This window comes from Hyperolius riggenbachi, chromosome 7 (assembly GCF_040937935.1).
Source record: "Hyperolius riggenbachi isolate aHypRig1 chromosome 7, aHypRig1.pri, whole genome shotgun sequence".
Lineage (NCBI taxonomy): Eukaryota > Metazoa > Chordata > Amphibia > Anura > Hyperoliidae > Hyperolius > Hyperolius riggenbachi.
Window position 1 is genome coordinate 254130253 of NC_090652.1, and position 16985 is coordinate 254147237.

At 41.7% G+C, this 16985-nt stretch overlaps 1 protein-coding gene across 3 annotated transcripts in view; it reads left to right on the forward strand.

Annotated features, from left to right (window-relative positions):
* TLK1 (tousled like kinase 1) overlaps positions 1–16985 on the forward strand; it is a 525870-nt gene that overhangs the window by 37582 nt on the left and 471303 nt on the right. The window lies entirely within an intron of this gene.

Here is a 16985-nt window from a genome sequence, read left to right on the forward strand (position 1 = left end):
TGCCTAGTAACAGCTTAGTCACGGCAAGTTCCTGTTCTTCCTACTTGAAAGACTGCTGACAACTTCCTGTAACCATGCTGGATAGAAAGTGAATTATAAAGTCGATTTGCGCAAATAACACAAAAATTTGAGCTACTATCCGATGCCATTGAAAAGCATTATATGTGAATCGCAGACGATACGCACAAAATATCATTATTTGCATTAAATTGAAACTGCCCCATTCACTACAATTTGTTGCTAAACTAATGCAAATTTTTTATGCGAAAAATATGCAAAATCCACAAGTTGAAATGTAGCCTTAGCCTACTGCATTATTATGGGGTGTGGTTATAGATAATGGCAGTTGGTGCTGTTTTTTTTCTTTTTCAAGTCTGCCAGTAGTAAAGATGATTACAGGCTGGTGGTGGATCAAACATTATGAACAAATTACATGGCAAATATCAAATCATTTCATTTCTTCTATTTTGTAACTTCTCACATTGCAATGAATACAAACACAACTCTACTTTCGGTTTAAAAAATAATTTAAAATAAAGTAAAGCAAGCCATATCCAGTTTTTCGCCTACGTTTTCTCCCAGGTGATATCTTCACACCTTATCAATAAAATGCCTTTTTAACCCATCAGCAAACAAGAAAATACTCAGAATAATTTTCACAATACCTTTGGCCCATATGCAATTAACTTTATTATCTCCTGAGTTTTCTCCTTGGAGATAATTTTCCATCTTCTATTTAAAATATTTTCCAGCACTTTGCAACTGAAAAAGTACCAAAAAGTAGTTAAAAAGTGCTGCCAAAATTATTTTGAGTATTTTCTTGCTTGCTCGTAGCTTAACAAACATTTTATAAAAAAAAAAAATTATTACCTAGGAGAAAACTCAGAAGAAAAAGTTAATTGCATATTGCCCCTTGTCCAGGGCCGGCGCTACCATTAAGGCAAAGGAGGCAGCTGCCCCAGGGCCCCAGAGCTTGTAGGGGCCCCCAGTGGCTACAAGAGGAAAACATTTTTTTCAAATCGGCCTTATAGTTTTTGAGAAAATCGATTTTAAAGTTTCAAAGGAAAAAAAAAACACATTTAAAAACCTGCCGACTTTAATGGTTAATAGCAAATCCACCTTAAATGCTAGAAACCCTTAATTTCCAGGATATGTTAAGGAGAACATTAGGAATAAGAGGAAAAAACTATTTTTCAAAAAGACCTTATAGTTTTTGAGAAAATCGATTTTAAAGTTTAGAAGGAAAAAAGTATAGTTTTAAATGCGGTAAATATAACTTTTAGTAGCAAACCTAACGGTAGTGTAATTTTACATGCATCAAACGAAAGCGCAATACATTTCCTGATGGGGTTTCCAGGGGGTCTATACGCAGCCGCAGCGCTTTGGCCAGGGATCGCTATACAGCCGCAATATGGCTGTATGAAGATCCCTGGTATTTTTTCCTATTTTCCCAATTTTTTTTTATGTTTAGAGTGTGGGAATTTTTTTTTTTTTTTAATTATGTGGGGTCCCCCCTCCTGAAATTTTTTAACCCCTTGTCCCCAATGCAGGCTGGGATAGCCAGAATGTGGAGCTCTGACCGATTGGGACTTCACACCCTGACTATACTAGCTGCAAAAAAGGTCCCCTAATGCCAATTTTTGTTCCGGGGTATATGTTGGGGGGGGCCCCCAGGTTAATTTTGCCCTGGGGCCCCATTGTTGCTTAAACCGGCCCTGCCCTTGTCAATAAAATGACTAGTAAACCCCCAGTAAGCAGGAAAATGTACAAAATCATTTCAACAGTACTTTTGAGGCTAGATTTTTCACAGATCGTTCGTGACACATGGCCCGTATGGAATTAACTTTTTCACCTGAGTTTTCTCCTTGGAGATAATTTTGAAACTTCTGTTTAAAATAACTTTTCAGCACTTTGAAAATGAAAAGGTACCAAAAAGTAGGCGAATAAGGACTATAAGATTAGTTTGAGTGTTTTCTTGTTTGTAAGTGGTTAAAAGGCATTTTATTGACAAGGTATACAAATATCACCTAGAAGAAACCTTAGAAGAAAATGGGTATTGCATATGGACCATTAATCTTATTGATTAGATGTGAAAATATCATCTAGGAGAAAACTTTTAAAAAATGAATAAGTGCCCTTGTCAATAAAATGCATTTGAAACCACCAGCAAGCAAGAAAAAACTCAACATAGTTTTGGTAGTTTTTGGTACTTTTTCAGTTGCAAAGTGCTCAAAGGTATTTTAAAGAGAGGATGACGTCAGGAAAAAAGGGGAATTGCATATGCCCCAATGGCCCGTATGCAATTTACTTTTTGTACTGCATTTTCTCCTAGGTAATATTTTCACACTTTGTCATAAAATGCCTTTAAAGCCCCCCAGCGAGCAAAGAAAATACTCAACATAAATTTGATAACACTTTTACTCCATCTTTTGGGTACTTTTTCAGTTGTAAACTGCTGAAAAGTTAGTTAAAAGAGAATATGAAAGTTATCTCTTAGGAAAAATTAAAGGAGATAACTCAGGAGATAACATAAGAGATAACTCAGATAAAAAATAAATAAATTGCATATGGGCCAATGGCCCATGTGCAATTAACTTTTTCTCCTGAGTTATCGACTTGGAGATACCGTATTTTTCGGACTATAAGACGATCCAGACTAACTATAAGACATACCTAGGTTTAGAGGGCAAAACCAGGGACAAAAAATATACTAAACCTGGTGCGTCTATGGTCCAGGGGCATCTTCTAGATGTTGTCCCCCCAACTATTGTGCTGTGCTCTTGTTCCCCTTGTGGCCTCCTCCTGGCCCCCATGTGGCCTCTTTGTGTCCTCCTTCTGTCTTTCCTTGTGGCCTCCTCCTGTCTCACTTTGTGGTGTCCTCATTCTCTCTCCCCTTGTGGCCTCCTCTAGCCCCCTCCCCCCCTTGTAGTCTACTCCTGTCTCCCTTGTAGACTCCTCCTTCCCCCCTTTGTGTCATCCTCCTGTCCCCCTTGTGTCATCCTTCTGTCTCTCCTTATGTCATCCTTCTGTCCCTCTTTATGCCATCCTTCTGTCCCTCGTTGTGTCATCCTTATATCCCCCTTGTGTTCTTCTTTGGTCCCCTTATGGCCTTGTCCTGTCCCCCTCCATGTTCCTGGTGTCCCTGTATCTGAGAATGAGCAGGGGTAGCCACGGGTATTACTCACATGACCCAAGGGTGCCCGCGGCGGTGGCTGCTGTTCCCTTCCGTGTGATGTTCTTCTGTTGTCCTGCATAGAGTTGGGCCGAACGGTTCGCCTGCGAACGGTTCCATGCGAACTTCCGTGGTTCGCGTTCGCGTCCCGCAGGCGAACGTTTTCGGAAGTTCGGTTCGCCCCATTATGCACCATGGAGGGTCAACTTTGACCCTCTACATCACAGTCAGCAGGCCCAGTGTAGCCAATTAGGCTACACTAGCCCCTGGAGCCCCACCCCCCTTATATAAGGCAGGCAGCGGCGGCCATTACGGTCACTCGTGTGCCTGCATTAGTGAGAGTAGGGCGAGCTGCTGCACTGTCTCTCATAGGGAAAGATTAGTTAGGCTTAGCTTGTTCCTGGCTGCATACCTGTTCAGTGAACCCACCACTGCATACCTGTTCTGTGAACCCGCCACTGCATACCTGTACTGTGAACCCACCACTGCATACCTGTTATGTGAACCCACCACTGCATACCTGTTCAGTGAACCCACCACTGCATACCTGTTCTGTGAACCCACCACTGCATACCTGTTCAGTGAACCCACCACTGCATACCTGTTCTGTGAACCCACCACTGCATACCTGTTCTGTTCAGTGAACCCGCCACTGCATACCTGTTCTGTTCAGTGAACCCGCCACTGCATACCTGTTCTGTTCAGTGAACAGTTTGGTGTGTCAGTGTGAAGCAGTACCTTAATTACACTACCTGATTGATGTATACACATGCAAGATGTTTTAAAGCACTTTAGGCCTGTCATTTAGCATTCAATGTGATTTCTGCCCTTAAAGAGACTCCGTAACAAAAATTGCATCCTGTTTTTTATCATCCTACAAGTTCAAAAAGCTATTCTAATGTGTTCTGGCTTACTGCAGCACTGTTATGATCATGTCTGCGGCGTTTGCTGCTGGCTGCAGTGGTATTGTAGCCCAGGCGGTTCTGATGTCGTTGCATGCGTTTTCTTGCATGGTTTGGTTTGCGCTTGGACTGGTTGCTGATTCCGTCTGCGGTCGCTCTGAAGTTGATGGCAGTTTGGTATGCTTTTGTGTGGGCGGGCATTGTCTGCTGCGGTGGAGGGGCGGTCCCTTTCCTGCAGGCTGCATGTCGTTGTCTGCCTTTTCCTGCTGTCGGCCTGTGATTGGTTGCCGTTCGCTTGTGTGGGGGTCTGCAGGTCTGCTCCCATTGGATGACCTCAGTGTGGGGGGCTGCTTCCTGCGGTGCTTGATGGGCTACCATAGTCTCAGATCCTGTCTGTTACTCTGCCCGTGCCCCACCTCGTTCCTAGTCCGTGTGGACTGCGCTGACTCCTGCGAAGGGGTCAGCGAGTCCTCCTAGTTCTGCTCTTGTTTCTAGAAGTTGTTACTTTGCTTGTCTTGTGTCATATATTGGTTCATCGCCAATATATACGCATACTTGCACGTTTATTATTTTCCTTGTATTCGTGTTACGTTGATACATCAGTGTCGCTGATATATACGTACACGAACTGTTTATATCCTGTTTTCCGTTAGTCAGCGTTCCAGCACGCTGAGCTAGTTATCCTGTTCCTGGTCCTGTTTGTGGATTGCGTTCATCTCTGCGAAGAGATAGCGAATCCTTCTGAGTCCTGTTCCCTGTATTACTCCAGTCTTAGTCAGAGTTCCTGCTTATGTCATATATCGGTTCATTGCCGATATATACATATGTTAGTTAGACGTTACAAATAGTTTCATTGATAGCTGTAATTGTAATACGCTAGGAAAACATACTTATTGTATATTTATCTGTGTTACGTTCATCTATCTTGATCCTGCTATTTCCTGACTATCCTGTCCTGTCTTTGTGAGGCACGCCATTGCTGCAAACGCATTGGCTACCTCATTCCAGTCTGTTTTATTGTGGACGCTTGCTGTCACTAAGTAGTGGCTAGTTAAGCAAGCGTTCACTCTGTCTACCTGTCCTGATCTCCTCAGTCCTGGTTTATGCGCTCAGCGCTACTTTGCGCTGAGACGTTATTACGAAAGTGTTGTTTGTGGCTGTTCGGATCTGCACCGGCTCTGTGCACCACAATCTCCTATTGGAGTCAGTCCTCTCCTCCACTAAACTGGGGATATCCTGATTCCTTGTGCTGGTGTGTGTTCCTCCTTCACGTCAGCTTATGTGTTGCATGCTGACTGTGGAGATTACACCTCCAAGCTTAACAAGCACTTTCTGCTATCACTGTCTCTGTAATAAATCAATGTATCTTTCCCCTGTCAGACTTGTCGGCCTGTGTCTGGAAGGCTGCCAAGTTCTTCAGTGTTGTGGTTCTGCTATGAACTCCCCCTTCCAGGCCCCTCTCTGCACACTGCCTGTGTGTTATTTAGGATTAGAGCAGCTTCTCTCTTCTCTCTTATCTTTTACAAGCTGGATAAATCGTCCTCTGAGCTGGCTGGGCTTTCACATACTGAAGAATTACAAACAAAGGCAAAGCTGTTTGCAGGAAGAAAAGAGCAGCCTGAAACTTCAGTGGAAGATAGCTGCAGGGGGAAAGAAACACACAAATGATCTCTTGAGATTAAAAAGGAAGGGTGTATACAGCCTGCTTGTGTATGGATGTATTTTCTATGTGTGGACATACTGTACATCAACCTACTTCCTGTTTTGGTGGCCATTTTGTTTGTTTATAAACAAACCTTTTAAAACGGTTTTTAACCACTTTTAATGCGGCGAGGAGCGGCGAAATTGTGTCAGAGGGTAATAGGAGATGTCCCCTAACGCACTGGTATGTTTACTTTTGTGCGATTTTAACAATACAGATTCTCTTTAAAACGCTGCTTTGCGTCAAATCCAGATTTTTCCCGGGGACTTTTGGCGTGTATCCCACTCCGCCATGCCCCCCTCCAGGTGTTAGACCCCTTGAAACATCTTTTCCATCACTTTTGTGGCCAGCATAATTTTTTTTTCCAAAGTTCGCCTCCCTATTGAAGTCTATTGCGGTTCGCGAACTTTAACGCGAACCGAACCTTCCGCGAAAACTCTAGTCCTGCACTCTCCTCTGCTTCCCCATGAGAAGACGTAATTAAGCTGCAGCAGCTGTGGGCATTACTCACCGTCCTTGGAGCCCCCACGAGCAGCCGCTTGTCTCATCCACTTCTTCTGTCTAGTGCCCGTCGTGTCTGTAATGACGCACCAGGAAGTACCGGCACCAGAGGGAACAAGTGGATGAGACAAGTGGCTGCTCACACGGGCTCCAAGGACGGTGAGTAATGCCGCAGCTGCTGCAGCCTAATTACATCTTCTCGGGGAAGCAGAGGAGAGCGCAGGGCATCAGAAGAACACGACACGGAAGGGAACAGCAGCCACCACCACGGGCACCCTCGGGTCATGTGAGTAATACCCGCAGCTACCCCTGCTCATTCTCAGATACAGGGACATCGTGGCGGGTCGGCGGCTCTTATCAGGGGGCGATATTATGGGCACTGTCGGGGTCTCCCTGTATTCGGACTATAAGACGCAGGGACTTTTTACCTCTACTTTTGGCAGAGAAAAAGTGCGTCTTATAGTCCGGAAAATACGGTAATTTTCATATTCTCTTTAAAATAACTTTTAACCATTTTACAATTGAAAAGAATACCCAAAAGCGGGTGAAAAACTGCTATCAAAATTATTTTGAATATTTTCTTGCTTGCTGGTGGCAAAACAAGGTGTGAAAATATCACCTTGGAGAAAACTCAAGTCATGGCCCATATGCAATTCACTTTTTCACCTGAGTTTTCTCCTGGGTGAAATTTTCAAACTTGTCAATAAAATGCCCTTTAAACCACCAGCAAGCAAACCAATACTCAAAATAATTTTGATAGAGCTTTTTCACCTACTTTTTGGTACCTTCTCCATTGCAATGTGCTAAAAAGTTATTATAAATTGAAGTTGAAAAATTTTCTCCTAGGAGAGAAAAAGTGAATTGCATATGGGCCAATGTGCCAATGTGCAATTTATACCACACCTTTACAAGACCTAACAAGGAGGGCACTGTGCCTTTATAAGTCTGTAGTCTAGGAATAGGGAGGAAACAAGAGGAAAGGCAATGAGTAAGCAGAAGTGAGGAGTTCCTGATCCTGAGTGAGATTTTGCAAGAAGCAGCAGGGCTTGGTCAGAGACTGAAGCTGGTGGCTCAGGTCAGATATAATGCGTGTCTGAAAAGGTGATGTTTAGTCAGCTTGTCATTGTTCACTGACAGTAATGAAACTCTGAAAATCAGTTATGTCAGCTCTCCGTGTCATGAAATTGCTAACAAACCGGTCTTAGTACAATAAGTACACCGCACACTTTATTGTCAGGATGTGCTCAGTCCTATCCTCAGGTAACACTATTTATTTATTTTTTATTTATAAAGCGCCAATATCTATCGTAGAGCTGTACATAGTGCACAAGTTTTAATTCTGACACCGAATGTGTGTGTATCTATCTATCTAAAAGTAAGATTTGAATTCTGTAAAGGTACCCATACACTACAAAGATTTCCCGTTGAAATACAGCAGATTCGATCACCGTGATCGAATCTGCTGTAAAATCGTTAACAAAATGTTGACCAATTGATCCGTTTCCACCCGAAATTGATTGATTCAGTTGATCGGTCCAGGCGTAAAATTTAATTCTATCCCCAGCGGGTCAGGAGTGCGTTGTTAGCGGTGTTCGATATGGCAACGACTGACACAGCAATACATCACCTGTCTGGCCGGCACAAGTCCCTGGGTCCCTGCAATCTCTTACTTATGCCGGCGTCTTCTCCATCTTCTCTTCACTTCCTGTCCCGTCCTGCGAGAAGGCGAAGTTCAAACAGTAGAGGGCTCTTTTCTGTTTGAACTTTCTCCTTGTCACAGGACGGGACAGGAAGTGAAGCGAAGATGGAGAAGTACGCTGGAAGAAATGAGAGATTGCGGGGACTCGGGGACTTCCCCCAGTGGACAGGTAATGTATTGCGGCTGGCCGGGGGAGCAGGGGCGGCGAGGCAGGCGGCAGCGGCAGTTCCACAGGTTGTGAATTGATTTCATGCTGAAATCGATTCAAAATCTGTGTGCAGTGTACGGGCAGCCATTAGATCGCTCTCTGATGAGATGCAATCAGAGAGGGATCTATCTGTTGATCGATCTGATGGCAGTCGACCTGTGTATGGCAGCCTTAAGAGTCTTGAACAAGAAAAACATCACTAGGGAATGAGGCCAGGTGTACTAGTGGCTGAAAGTGTAATGGTTAAGGGCTTTGCCTCTGACACGGGAGACCAGGATTCGAATCTCGGCTCTGCCTGTTCAGTAAGCCAGCACCTATTCAGCAGGAGACCTTAGGCAAGTCTCCCTAACACTGCTACTGCCTATAGAGCGCGTCCTAGTGGCTGCAGCTCTGGCGCTTTGAGTCCGCCAGGAGAAAAGCGCTATATAAGTGTTTGTCTTTTGTCTTTTACTATGCCAGACAAAAGAGAAGCGTTTGAATGGTGGGATAATACTCACAAATTAGGGTTGTTTTTCAGAAACCCCATTAAGGATTTCCTGGGTACCACCCTTTACTTGTTTTTGGTAACTGAAGTAATTAATTCTCTTCTTAGGGGATGTTCCTGTCTCTGCTTTGACTTCCTGGGAGGTGAGTGTTTGGGTAAGGGGACAACTAACATATCTCTTAACCTCTGAGGGGCTGATCTAGAATTAGTAGTACAACTGGGAGAGATGCCATGTATTTGGAAGGGTTTTCTTACCTCCTGACTAAAAATCTACTCAGCAGCACTGAAAAGGCTTGGTGTTTCTTTAACAGTTTCACAGCATCAGAACTTTGTTTTTCTTATCCAAAACTCATTTTTAGCTGCACAGAAGAAAACTACCCGGGCATTTTTCCCCTGATGCTGTGCAAAGCATAATGGGATTGCTGATATTACTTTTCTCGTTCTGCTCTTTTGGTGCAAATGTTTTTATTTATTTATTTTTTATTTGAGATTGGAAGCCTAGCGTGTGCAGCTGGGAAGTGTGATCAGGACACAGGACAGTTGGAACTGTGTCTCCTGCTCCCTGTCACCTCCTTTCAACCAAAAAGATGGCTGCCCCCATGAACAAGATGGCTGCCCCATGAAATCACAAACATTTGCCGGTTCTTTTAAAACCGGATTTGTAAGAGATTATATTACCTATCTATTTTAATTAATATAGCTAATGTAACTTAATGGCAGTATGTTTGTTTAGGCCGAAGTTCCCCTTTAAGGAAGACAAATCATATATGGAGAAAATACCTTTAGGTTGTCACAGCGTGTTTTGCCAGTTTTCACAGGTCATCTCTAAAGCTGCCGAGTAAAACAAATAAGCAGGTTGCCCTGTTTGGCCCTCACACTCAGTTCAGTGCATTCATATTATAATTAAATATATAAATAAGTAACCATAGTATGTTATTTTTAGTTCATAGATAACTTTAATACATTTTTGGAACATGAACTGCCAAAACCATTGCTAATGTAGGGGTGATATATTGGCACATTACAATTACATAAAACTTTAATAAATAACATTGACCAAATTTGATTTAGTTAAAAAGTCACTGCTAATATTCCATCACTAACATTCTCAAACAATCATGGTTTGCCTAAAATTCATACAGTTTCTAGACTGTACATAAAATTTCATTGAATTTAATTCATTATTCCTAAAATATTGCAAATTTGTAGACACATATCAATGTCAAGCACTATGGACAATCCTTATTCCTATGGACAGTGGAATAAAGTGTATTCAACAGTAAAAATAAAAAAAGTTATCCTGAGGGCTCTTTCACACCAAAAATCGCAAAACATTTTGGGATTTGCGTTTTGTGATTTTCACTATGTTGGCCTCAATTGAAATGCAAGAAAATTGCAGCAGAACGACGATTGCCTTTTTAGAAAATTGCACATGCATTCAGTATAAATGCATTCAGTATGAATGCATTCCCACCATTCCAATAGTAACTTTGCTGTACTTGCATTTGGAAAATCGCAAGCCTTTTCAAAAAAGAAATGCAGCTAGCATGAAAGGGCTCTGAAGGAGGTTACATGTGATCGGGTTGTTCTTTTTCTTTCAGTTGTATACTGTTTAAGAATAAGGCCTCTTACCCACACTGGAATTTTCAGACTTTTTTTTGGGCTACATGATTGGACGTCGGTAGGGACATCAGAAGTGCATAGACTGATGTCCCCATGCATGCTTTGCAATCTCCATGGAATCACAACACATGCTTGCCGGCGAATTTCCACAAACGCATTGCAATTTCCATTCATCATATCTGTTCATTCCATTCATCCATGTTCCGCATCGGGAAGAAATGCACTGAAACGCAAGTATCATGCATTGTGATGGCACTTAAGTTTCCTGTAGCATGAATGTGGGGAAGGGGCCTAAGGATGTTTGTACCATCAGCCTGGATGGTATACGTTCAAATCTGGAAGCTTGTAATATTTTTCAAAATTCGTTGTACATACAGTGACTGCTACAAACACAAAAATGTAATGGCATATCCTGAGCATCTTCCGGTAATCTGGGATTTATTGATGTTTTTGGTGATCTTAACTATTTGCTGAAAGCTCCTGCCATGCTGCTGCTGAAAGCTCCCGCGTGCGATCCCGTGCCGACCCCCGTTAGCCCAGAGATCAATGAATGGGAACGTAGGTCTCATTCATTAATCTAAGGTCTCATTCATTGATCTAAGTCCCTGGTAGAAAGATCAACAGCTTCTTCTGAGAAGCCTCAGTCTTTCTGATCACTTACAGGATGAAATTAGAAAAAAAAATGACTGTGGCCATCTTGTGGCCAAATAGTAAAACTACATGTACATACATTTTTTTTTCACACAAAACACAATAAATTACATTTAAAATTAACTCTTTACCTCCCACACCCAAAAAATACCCAAATAAAATGTTTAACTAAAAAAAGAAATAGAAAAATTACAATAAAAAAAACATAAATAGTTACCTAAGGGTCTGAACATTTTTAATATTATGCACATCAAGAGGGTATATTACTAATATTTTTTAAATTATAAGCTTGTAAATAGTGATGGAGGCAAAACTGAAAAAATGCATCTTTATTTCCAAATAAAATATTGGCACCATACACTGTGATAGGGACATCATTTAAATGGTGTAATAACCGGGACAAATTGCCAAATAAAATGTGTGGGTTTTAATTTTGGTAGCATGTATTATTTTAAAGCTATAATGGCCGATAAATAATTAATTTTTTACATTTTTTTTTCTTAATGTTCCTGTTAAAATGCATTCAGAAAAAAATAATTCTTAGCAAAATGTACCACCCAAAGAAAGCTTAATTGGTGGCGGAAAAAATAAGATATTGATCAATTTATTGTGATAATTAGTGATAAAGTTATTGGCGAATGAATGGGAGGTGAAAATTGCTCGGATGCATAAGGTGAAAAACGACTGAAGGCTGAAGTGGTTAAGCTAGCTGCAGGATTAATGGTCAAATAGCACACAGCTGTTTCCTGACAAGTAGTCCCTCACATGAGCTTTAGTTTCTCCACACCCTACAACTTGCTTGAGCTAACCATTCTCCCTTGGTGAGCCTATCCTTAACCTCATTGCACGTGCCTCTTACCTTAAAGGACCACTATCCTGGAAAATTGCAAAATGTAAAATTCACGAATATGCATACATATAGAATGTACATTTGTTCCAAAATAAAATGCACTATAAATGTATTTTTTTCATATGTTGCTGTCACTTACAGTAGGTAGTTAAAATCTGAAGGAGATGACAGGTTTTGGAGTACTGTAGTCCATCTCCTCATAGGGAACTCTCAGGGTTTTCTTGGTTTTTAAAAACACTTACTGAATGGCATTTGCTCGGTCTAGCTACCAAAATAGTGTGCAAATGAGTAGGGATGTTAGCTAGTATCTTTGTATAGATCCTTTCAATGCGTTGACGAAAAATAATGAAAATACTGAGTATTTCCTATGAAGAGATGGATTAGTCCAAAACCTGTCCGATTTTTACTACAGTATAATCTTGTTGTAGTAAACTCCAAGGGACTAGGAAAAGTGGTTTACTATTTCAGAAGTTTACTATATCAGAAATTGTCCTAGAAATGGCCCAGCATGCACTGGTACATTCTCTGCTGCAAAGGAGCAACTCTGTCCTCCCATTGGAGGTACAATACAAGCACTCGCACATTTGGTGGACTAAAAGGTTAAGTATACCTTAGGGCTGCATAGCCAAGCTGGACAAATTGCTGGTATCTGAGAGTGGCTCCGATACCTCTGTGGGTGGAACTTGCAGCACGTGTCCTGCCAAGCTTCCTGCTTACACTTGAGCCAATTATGAAGCCTCTATTCAAAATGCAACCAATCCAATAATAACCCACTCAGCTGTAATGCGAATTACTCCGATATCTCCGGGGGCGGGACTTAGCATTCTACTCTCCATTCTCTGTAGTTTTGCAGCGAGTAGGCCCTCTCTGGTCTGCACTACAAGTGAAAGTAGCCTGTACTGCACTCTACATGCTACCAGGAGTATCAGCACTAATAAGAGAAGCGATACCTGGGAATGGGTACAATCAAGTGGGAAGACTGTGACGATACTTTTATCAGTGGAAGTAGTAATACTGCATCCTCTTTTGTTTACGTTCACATTAATCCTCAATTTCCCCAGGCTGCTTATTTGTACAGTACTGAATATCCAGCGCCGGTGCCATTCTTCTTGTCTTACAAATGTTATCAGGCATCAACTCACCTGCAACCAGCCTAAAGAGAGCAACACACCATGGGTTTCCCACTGACATATGACGCATGCACCGCCCACTGTTTACTATATCCAGAGTCAGCACCATATAGGGACCAAAAAACATGTTTACTAGAACAGACGTTTTATTATATCCGGGTTTACTATACCAGACGTTGCTCCCATAGACTTATAATGAAGATTGGCCGGGAGCTCTAGAGGTATTTTACTATACCTGCCGAATGTTTACTATACCAGTAGTTTATTATAATGAGAATATATGTTACTTACTGTAAGCAACAGCAAGATAGGAAAAAAGTAATAGGCAGTGCATTTACGCTAGGAGAAATCTTATACTGTTTGCTCGTGTACACGTTTTCAATTTCAACATTTTTCATGATAGTGCACTTTACCTTTTCTCGACTCCCCCCCCCAAAATCCCTAAACTTTGCCTAGCTGTAGTCTTGCCTTTCATGTAACTTTCACTCGAACTTTAACCCTTTGAAATATGCTAACCTGCATCACAATGTATTTGAACAAGGCACAGGCATTTCATTACAGTAAGTATTTTTTTTTTTATAAACGGATATATGCTGTTGTTCTGCTGTGGAACACTGCCCTAACCTACCCCAGTTATTTTGCACAGTGGCATAGCTACAGAGTCATGGTTACTGGATGTATTATAGTTGCATGACACAGACCGTTAAGCCTAGTTATGCTTTTGCAAATTCATTAGGTGCTGTGTGGATTTTTTAAATTAAACAGCATCACATTGATATGTTGTGAATCACAAATGTTACTCAGTAAAGAGACAGGTAGATGCCATCTTTAAGATGTTTCTCTTGCTACAGAAATGGGGAGAACTTCCCAAGTGGCCAGACTTAAATCTAATAGCCTATTAATATTATAGTTTCCAAATCGCCTATTACGATAAATTATAGTTTCTGAAAATGTGATCCTCATTAAGCTGGCCACACACCATACAATTTTTTCAATATCTGTTCAATTTAAGAATTGCAATCAATTTTTCTGACTGATTGTAACTTTTCAAAAATATGACCAATGTACCACACACATATGTTAAATTTTTCCCCAATTATGATAAAAATGATTGGAAACTCAGAGAAAATTGCTAGGGTGTGTATATTAATAAATTGACAATCTAACACACACCATACAATCTTTAGAGAAATTGAAGAAAAATATCTGGCATTCCGGATAGATAAAAATCGAAAAAAAAATGGGAAATCCGATCGGATTTTTCAGTCGAATGAAAAAATAGCTTTTGATTTTTTCGGGAGAGCCGATCTTTTTTATCGAATTGCCGTAAAATCGGATCATTTTATTGTATCGTGTGTGGCCACCTTTAGGGCCCGTTTCCACTATCGCGAATCCGCATGCGTTGCCCGCATGCGGATTCGCACAGTCAGTACAAGTGGATGGGACTGTTTCCACTTGTGCGTTTCCCCGCACGTTTTTCTGTGCAGAAAAAATCTGCAGGGTAGGGGCCTCAGAATTCGCCTGCGTGTGGAATGCAGGCGAATCGCACGCAATGTATTTAATAGGGAAATCGCATGCGTTTTCCCCATGCGTTTTTTGCCGCGATTTCGCATGCGATTTCGCATAGGTACCCATGTTAATTCACACAGGCACTGACATGGTTAAAATCGCACACAGCCTTACCTATGCGAAATCGCATGCGAAATCGCGGCAAAAAACGCATGCGGAATCGCACCCGCATGCGATTTGCCTGCGGTGATTCGCCGGCGATTTCGTAATGCTATAGTGGAAACGGGCCCTTAGATTTTTCGATCCGGAATGCCAGATTTTTTTCTTTAATCTCTCTAAAGATTGTATGGTGTGTGTTAGATTGTCAATTTATTATTATACACACCCTAGCAATTTTCTGAGAGTTTCCAATCATTTTTATCATTGGGGAAAGATAGAACATAGGTATGTGGTACATTGGTCATATTTTTGAAATGTTACAATCAGTCAGAAAAATTGATTGCAATTCTTAAATTGTATGGTGTGTGGCCACCTTTAGGCTGTATGTATCCCATCTGCCGGTGTCTGAGGGCGAAGCAGGTCACTTTGACGCTCAGCGCTGAAGCTGGACGCCGGTATATAGCACTAATGCTATAGTGCGTGACCCACGCAAGACTAATCTGGGGTTCCGGCAATCTCCAGCCCCCGAATTACATCTCCCTCCAAGTTGCTACAACTCGAAAGGGAAATAGTATTTAACGCTGCTGGGAATTAGAGCGGCAGCCGGGTGAGCCGTCATTCAGTTCACCGGTGACATTACAATTTGTACGCATCTAAGGGCCCTTTTCCACTTGCAGCAATTGCGATGCTGAATCGCAAATTGCTAGCGATTTTTGAATTGCTAGGGTTGCCAGTTTGACATAGGAATCGCGATAAGTATTTTCCACTACCATGATTTGATTTTTTCAAGATCGCAATCGCGTTCGGGAGCGATTTGTACCGCAATTTTGCAATGCAAGTGCATTGCATATGCAAAATCGAGATTGTGTTAAAAAATAGTGACAAGGCGCAATCGCTAGCGTTTAGCAATTGTGATTGCTAGTGGAAAAGGGCCCTTAGGGATGCACAGCTGACTTCTCTTCTAGGTGTTATCACTGGTTCAACCAAAAAAATCTGAAAAATAAAACGCAGTGAGTTAGAACAGGGACAGAGTAAGATTAACACTCCCATACGAAGTTTTAATCTCAGGTGTACTATATTTGCTTTGAAAATCTTGATTGAGAGATTTAAAGAGGTGAGCGGACGTTCCCATGCATGCGCAGAAGCCATCCTTAAACAGCCCCATTCCTGCTCTAACTGAGCAACTGGCAGCAGCTTTGACACTACCAATCTGGTTGCCCTTTTTGCCTACTATTCTGATTGGCCTGTAATGCAGCACATTTCCCAGTTATTATATGTAGAATGTAGTGTGCGTTATCCGGTGGGTGAAATTCAGGCGTTGAACTCCAGGAACTGGAAAGTAAGGGAGAAACGGAAAAAAACAGGAGCACCAATGTAGTGTAGTATTTCTAGATATTAAACAACTACTACTTACAAACGTGGGTTACTAATAGGCAACCACAGTTTCAGGCATGTGGAGAATCCAGTCTCCAATCTGTTATAAGGTTTTCTTTTGGACTTGGTCGGTCGCACTTCAAGAAAATACCGAAAAGGCAACCACTGCATGTAAATGACACCCCGGCATTTACATCCAGTGGTTCCCTATTTGGTATTTTCTTGTAACCATAATAGGGGAGGTTGCTATAGGAGCTAGCTGGGAGGAGGCCCTCCTAATTTGGACAGTTTATATATACAGCAAAAAATTGGTAGTCGCTCAATCAGGCGGATAACCATCATACTGTATGAGGAGTTGACAAGGCTGGGCATATCCAAAGACCAAAATTTAAAGGGACCTGGGCTTAAAACTCACAGATAACCAGCGGCTAACACAACAACCCAAAATAAACAAGATTGTTGGTACCGCATATCTTTTGCTGGGAATACACGGTAAGATTCTGAGCCATTTAGATGGCTCAATAGATCATTTCCGACACGTCCGATCTCCCGTCCAATCGTTTCGCCGCTCAATTCCGCATTGAACACAATGGAAAAAGATAAGAAAAACGAGCGGAAGATAAGAGAAGCACCTGCGGAATAGAGCAGGGAATCGATCGAGCGGTAGAATCGAGCAGGAAAATTGAGCCGTGTATGCCCAGCCTAACAGGCATATGGGTTAAAGTGGACCTGATCTTTTGACAGAAGGAAAACATAAAGAAATGCATGTATGTATTTAGATATTTTAGCCTGTCTAATTCCCCCTCACCGGTGACAAATCATAACTGTAATTTGATCTCTCAGCTGTGTCAGCTGGCTGCCACGACTGAGTAGCTAAATTGTAAACACAGGATGTTAACCTTATGTCTGCTTCCATAATGATGCAGATGCAAATTGCATATTTATTGCAGGATTTGTATCAGCTGGAACAAAGAAATGTTTTTCTTTAAAGGTTATAATGCTGTTTCTCATCTTTTAGAGC